The sequence below is a fragment of the Coenobita brevimanus genome, chromosome 59, assembly GCF_032717465.1.
Source record: "Coenobita brevimanus isolate Jiangsu-jjx chromosome 59, ASM3271746v2, whole genome shotgun sequence".
Lineage (NCBI taxonomy): Eukaryota > Metazoa > Arthropoda > Malacostraca > Decapoda > Coenobitidae > Coenobita > Coenobita brevimanus.
Window position 1 is genome coordinate 7,544,643 of NC_137012.1, and position 7,500 is coordinate 7,552,142.

Genomic DNA, 7,500 nt, shown 5'->3' on the forward strand with positions numbered 1-7,500 from the left:
CTATCAAGCACTAAACCACACAACAGAACACCACACCACATTATACCACATCATACAATACACCACACCACATCATACATCATAAAACACCAGTACACCGTCACACACCAAGCCACCCTTTCCACTTACCACACCAGTTCCACACTATCGGACACCATCCCAAAGCACATCACTTCACTACTCCACACCATACCCAACCACAACAATACTATCAAAACCACCCACAGCACACCGTTTCACCACCCCACACCACACACACACACACACACACACACACATATATATATATATATATATATATATATATATATATATATATATATATATATATATATATATATATATATTTGTTTGTTTTGTTTTGGTGGGGAGAGTGATTGGAAGGTATTGTGCAAGGTGGTGTGGTAGTGTGGTGTGGTGTAATGGGACGTCATTATCAGTCATCTAACCAGTAATTGTGTATTAATTTTGCAGTATATATACATGTACGTATAATATGGTTCAGTATGGTGGAGGCAGAGGTAGAGTGGTATGACGTGGTATCGTGGACAGAGAGATAGTGTGGTGTGGTGTGGTGTAGAGAGAGGTAGTTTAATGTGGAGTGGTGTGGTATGGTGTGGTATGGTGGACTGATGTATAGTATGGTTTGGTGTTGTGTGGTGGAATTACTTATGGTATGACAGTGTTCTTGGGCAATGTGCACGTGCAGAGTGGTGCGGAGCGTGATGGTGATGTGGTCTGCTGTGGCACACAACACCCACCCATTACCTCGATTGGCATGGTCTGTAAGTAATGGGAGAGAAATCATAAATTTTAAATATGTACTCATTCAGTACAGTCAGGCTTCTGTGACTCATTCTCAGCTGAATGAAATCGTCTGCTGTTAGCTCGACTGAAATATTATAAAATGTCCCGACCATGAGAAGGTTAACAATCCGCTATTATGATGTATCTTTGTATTTTGTTTTGTTTAATTTACGCTTGTTTATTTTCGGCGGCCGAGGAAGAATTTCGAACTGGTTGGGTTAGATATACAGGGAAGTTCACATATAGCGTTCCTCTTCCACTCCATCAGGCAATGTCTTGTATGTTGCGAGGTTGGCCCAGATACCAGTACCAGTGTCTGTGGGCTCGTACAGACCAGGAGACATGTTGTGTAAGAATGTCCAGTTTCAAACAATGTTAGACAAATCTGTCTTTCACAAGTTAAAGGAGCTTTTTGCTGGTCAATACTCACATGATACAACATGTAGGATCATTCACGATATTCTTGCACTATGCATAAAAAAAAATCATCGTATATATTTTGTATTGTTGGTTTAAGTTTTATTTTTTGCTGCTGATGCTTCTTTGTGAGTGTCACTTTTGTGGACTACAGATTGTGATTTTGAATAGGCAAGAGATGCGTATTTGTTGTTTTATACTGTTTTCTGAATTCGAACCCTTGTCACGAAACTGTTAAACTATACATATAAAAATCACTCTTTATTTTGGTCTGTTGGTTTAAGATCAATTATTTGCTGCTGATGCTTCCTTGATAAGTGCTACCTTTGTGAACAACAGATTATTATTCTGAATTGTCAAGAAAAATATATTCGTTGTTCTATATCGTTATCTTTATTGGAACCCTAGTAAACTGTGAAAGAAAGAAAAAAAAACTATCTATCAGTCTTCTTCTACCTGTCTTAAACCATATATTCCTGTTTTACTCTCGCTGCCACACCCATGGCCACAGCAGCAGACTGAGCCGTGCCCGCAACAAATAAAGTACCGCATAAATAGTGTTGCGTGCAGCGCTGTGTGGACCATACTGTATACAGCTTTCATTAACCCCCTCTGCCAAGTAGCACTCGTAAGCCAAAAAAAAAAAAAAAAAAAAAAATCGTCTGGTACTAACAAGAATACTACTACTACTACTACTACTACTGCTACTACTACTTTTTTTAAAAAATAAAATCACCTCCATCCATTGGGGAATTATATTGTGAAGATTATTATTATTATTATTATTATTATTGTCACTATTATTATTACTACTACTACTACTACTACTGCAATAATAATAATAATAATAATAATAATAATAATAATAGAAGTAGTAGTAGTAGTAGTAATAATAATAATAATAATAATAATAATAATAATAGTAGTAGTAGTAGTAGTAGTAATAGCAATTGCAGTAGCAGTGATAATAATAAATAATAATAACCGTAGTAGTAGTAGTAGTAGTAGTAACCTCATCTCATCTGAACGTGAACCCGGTGGCCTGAACGCTGTAGCGGCTGTTCTCCCACAATCTGTCACCCATCCTTCTCGAGGGATAGCGAAGAGACTGAGAGACGGTTGCATACCAGGGCAGCTCCACCGCCCTGTCATATCCAATATCCATTGAATACAGTGTCTACTCACGGGCCGGCCGGGAGCGAAAGAAAACGCACCAGCTTCTGGGTGCCGACGTCACACTCTCCTCTCTCTCGTCTCCCGCGTCCCAGCTCATACCTTACATTGTTATATCCAGAAATATCTTATTCTTTCTTACCATATCTTAACATGTACTTGCACATTGTGTCAGAAATGATGTAAATAAAGAATATACGAATGTCTACCCAAACAATTTATTGGTTTTAGTCATAGCATGCTCATATCATTTATAAGATTGGAATCAGTATTTAAGCATATTGACTAGATAATTGTCTCATGTCATACAGTTCATTGAATATGAATTTCTTTCTCTCTCTCTCTCTCTCTCTCTCTCTCTCAGAATTTTATGCATCTCAGTTTACTCATTTTGTTTACAGTTTTTATGGATGAAATTGTTATTTTTGTTATTTAGTACTCGCATTCTATAAAGCATACGACAGCATGCAAAATAAATAATTACTTCATAAGGCAGAGAAACAAATTCAGCTGTTTGGCAAGATTCTGGGCAGTGGCTTTTGCAGGTTGCAGGGCTTAGCTCTATGACGACAAATAACTTGTCCATTGTTTTTAATTTTTCAAGGATTTCAAAGCTAGAGTTCATAAATTTTTCATTTCCCTCGCTAATTGCACCAATCCGTGTGTCTTGTGTGTTTGATGCCCTTGAACCGATGTACTCATATTGAGGAAATTTATGAGATAAGAATCCACCAAAATACGCTAGATAGCCATCTCCTGTTGCTGTTAACCATCGCGTTAGGTCACACTCGGAAAAAAATAGTTCACTTGTGAGGTCAAAATACAACATGGAGAAAAAAAAGTGATGATGTGAACATGTCAGAGGTCATTTTCCAGCTTCAATGATGAACATGCTCCATTGTCTGAGGATGGCGAAGAAAATCTCCAGTGTGATCTGACCCTGTCTGCAATGGTGTTCTGCTTGTCAGATGAAAACGGTGAACCAGAGGCAGAGGGTATGGACAAGGAAATTTTTCAGACAACTTGGAATTAGAAGTTAAAGGGTTAAAAGAAGTTATTGAGGAAGAGGGCCTAGCGTATTTTGTTGGATTCTTAGTTCATAAATTTCCTCAATATGGCTACCTCGGTTCAGAGGCATCAAACACAGAACACATATGGATTGGTGCAATTAGCAGGGAAAGTGAAAAATTGATGAAACCTAGCTTTGAATTCCTAGTAAAATTAAAAACAATAGGAAAGTTATTTATCATCATGGAGCTAAAGCCCTGCAACCTGGAAAAGCCACTGTCCGAATCTAGCCAGTCAAATTGCTGAATTTGTTTCTCTGCTTTATGAAGTAATTACTTATTTTGTTCGTTGTCGTATGTTTTTTGGAATGCGAGTACTGAAAAAAAAAAAAATCTCATCCAGAAAAACTAAGAAAAAAAAGTAAATTCATAAGATAATAAATAGATGTATAAATATACTGACTGCTTGAGAGAGAGAGAGAGAGAGAGAGAGAGAGAGAGAGAGAGAGAGAGAGAGAGAGAGAGGTTCATATTCAATGAACTTTAAAGTATGACATGAGATAATTTTCGAGTCCATATGCTTAAACACTGTTTCAAAGCTTATAATGATATGAGCAGGGTATGACTGAAACCAATACAGAGTTTGGCTGGAGATTAGTATGTTATTTATTTGCCTTTTTTCTGACATAATATCCAACCACATGTTAAACTTTGATAGGAAAATAAGAAAAATTTTGCAGTGTAACAGTGTAAGGTATGCACTGGGACGGGGGAGACGTCATCACCCAGGAGCTGGCATGTTTTCTTTAGCTCCCGGGCGGCCCGTGAGTAGACATTGTATTCTATGGATATTGGTCATATCCGTCCCACCAGTGAAGGTGTCCCTCTCCAGTACCAGCAGCAAGGAAGTTATACAAAATTCATCATCGTAGCGAAAAAAAATCAACCAGCTTACATAATCGCGTCCATTAATTAGGGTGACAACGAGTAAGATAAATGAGAGAGAGAGAGAGAGAGAGAGAGAGGGGGGGGGGGAGCTATGGGGAGGGAAAGTAATGCTGATAAAAAACATATAGGAAGTGGACCAAGGAAAGATATTATATTGACAGAGAGACAGGTAAATATAATGCGTGTTGGTATCGAAAGAGAAACTCACTGATGCAAGCCAATTGATTCATGTGTGTGTGTGTGTGTGTGTGTGTGTGTGTGTGTGTGTGTGTGTGTGTGTGTCACTTGTTTCTGCACGCGTATGTGTAATTGATATGTATTCGCGTGTGTTGGTGGTATGTGGGGACGCTCACCATCCACTCACTCGATGTAGTGCTGTTTTGGGTGTCTACCCTTTCCTCTCTTCTTTCCTTCCTCTTCTGTCTTTCTTTCCTTCATTCTTTCCTCTTCCTTCTGCCTATGAGTGACTCTGCACTGAGTGACAAGCCAAATGGTTTCCTGTACACCAGGAAACTATTTACTACACTGGGTGGTAACCATATAACCAAATTATGGCACAGATGAAAACTGAGGGGGTCCTGATTAATGTCATCAGTGCATATGCCCTGCAAGTGGAGTGTGACTGGAAGGAAAAGGAAGAATTTTGGAGTGAAGTAGAGGAAGTGATTCAGAGCATACCCAGGGAAGAAAAAGTGGTTATGGGAGCGGATCTGAATGGGCACATTGGAGAAGGAAATAGTGGTGACGAGGAGGTGAAAGGCAGGTACGGTGTCGGGGAGAGGAACGCTGAGGGTCAGATGGTTGTTGATTTTTCAAAACGGATGGAAATGGCTATAGTAAACACTTATTTCAAGAAGGAGGAGGAGCACAGGATTACGTATAAGAGTGGGGGAAGATAGTTTAAATGCTATGTTTGAGATGCAATTTGAAAGAACTCAGTGATTGTAAGGTAGTGCCAGGGGAGAGTGTAGTAAGACAGCATAGAGTGTTGGTTGGAAAGATGAGTTTGGAAGTGAAGACAAGGAGGAATAGTGAGAGCTGAACCAAGGATTAGGTGGTGGAAGCTGAAGGAACAAGACTTCAGTAATAAATTTAAGGATGAGGTGAGCCAGGCTTTCGGAGGCAGGGAAGACGAGGATGGATGGGCAATTATCTCAGAAGTGGTGAGGAAGAAAATCAAGAAGGTACTTGGGGTGACATCGGGATAGAGGAGGGAAGACAAGGAGACTTGGTGGTGGAATGAGGAAGTACAGGACAGCATAAATAGGAAGAAGCAGGCTAAGAAGAATATGGATAGACACAGGGACGAAGAAAGCATTCGGGAGTATAAGGAGAAGAGGAACATAGCCAAGAAAGAGGTTGCTAAGGCAAAAGAAAAGGCATACCAGAAGCTGTACGAGAAGTTGAATAGTAGAGAAGGGGAAAAAGACCTGTACCGATTAGCCAGGCAGAGAGACAGAGCTGGGCGGGATGTGCAGCATGTTAGAATGATAAAGGATGCAGATTGCAATGTACTGACAAGTGAGGAGAGTGTACTAAGGTGGAAGGAGTATTTCGAAGAGTTGCTGAACATAGAAAATATGAGAGAGGGAAGGTTGGAAGAGTTGGAGGTAGTGAGTCAGAAAGTGCAAGAGATCAGCAGAGAGGAAGTGAGGAATGCCATGAGGAGGATGAAGGATGGCAAGGCAGTGGGCCCAGATGGTATGCCAGTGGAAGCATGGAGGAGCTTAGGAGAGATGGCTCTGACATGGTTTACCAGAGTGTTTAATAAAATCCTGGAAGGTGAGAGGATGCCGGAGGAGTGGAGAAAAAGTATTCTAGTTCCGATTTTCAAGAACAAGAGTGATGTGCAGTGCTGCAGCAACAACAGAGGTATAAAGCTGATCAGCCATGCAATGAAGATATGGGAAAGAGTGGTGGAAGCTTGGCTGAGAAAAGAAGTGAGGATCCGCGAGGAGCAATTTGGTTTTCATACCAAGGAGAAGTACTATAGATGCCATATTTGCTTTGAGAATGGTGATGGAGAAGTACAGAGAAGGCCAGAAGGAGTTGCATTGTGTTTATACACTTGGAGAAAGCTTATGATAGGGTACCGAGAGAGGAGCTGTGGTACTGTATGAGAAAGTCAGGAGTGGCAGAGAAGTACGTGAGGGTGGTGAAGGACATGTACTACGACAGTGTAACAGCAGTGAGATGTGCAGTAGGAATGACTGAAGGTTTGAAGGTGGAGGTGGGATTGCATCAAGGATCGACTTTGAGCCCCTTCTTGTTTGCAATGGTGATGGACAGATTGATAGATGAGATTACACAGGAGCCTCCGTGGACAATGATGTTTGCGGACGACATTGTGATATGTAGTGAGAGCCAGGAGGAAGCTGAGGCAGAGCTTGAGAGATGGAGATATGCACTGGAGAGAAGGGGAATGAAAGTAAGCAGAAGCAAGACTCAGTACATGTGTGTAAATGAGAGAGATGACAGGGGAACCGCGAGGCTGCAAGGTGTTGAGGTGGCAAAGGTAGATGAATTCAAATACTTGGGGTCAACTGTACAAAGTAATGGAGAGTGTGGTAGAGAGGTAAAAAAAGAGAGTGCAGGCGGGATGGAGTGGGTGGAGAAAGGTGACAGGAGTGATCTGTGACAGAAGGGTCTCTGCAGAAATGAAAGGGAAAGTTTATAAGACTGTAGTGAGGCCAGCCATGTTGTACGGAATGGAGACAGTACCACTGACAAAAAAACAGGAGGCACAGTTGGAAGTAGCAGAATTGAAGATGTTGCGTTTTTCACTAGGAGTGACGAGGTTGGACAAAATTAGAAATGAACATATTAGAGGGACAGCGCACTTAAGTCAGTTTGGAGACAAAGCTAGAGAGGCGAGACTGAGATGGTTTGGACATGTGTGGAGTAGGGATGAGGAGTATGTAGGGAGGAGGATGCTGGAAATGGAGTTATCAGGCAGGAGAAAGAGAGGAAGGCCAAAGAGAAGGTGTATGGATGTAGTGAAGGAGGATATGCGGGTGGTAGGTGTAAGAGAAGAAGATGCAGAAGACAGAGTAAGATAGAGACGGGTGATCCGCTGTGGCGACCCCTAAGGGGAGAGCCGAAAGGAGAAGGAGAAGAAGATGGCACCTGGTGATTTAGTGGGGTAATT

The 7,500-nt window shown here is 41.2% G+C and overlaps 1 protein-coding gene across 1 annotated transcript in view; it reads left to right on the forward strand.

Moving 5' to 3' along the window:
• Window positions 1–7,500, forward strand: part of LOC145402854 (potassium channel subfamily T member 2-like) — an 812,106-nt gene that overhangs the window by 233,807 nt on the left and 570,799 nt on the right. The gene's annotated exons all lie outside the window — the stretch shown is intronic.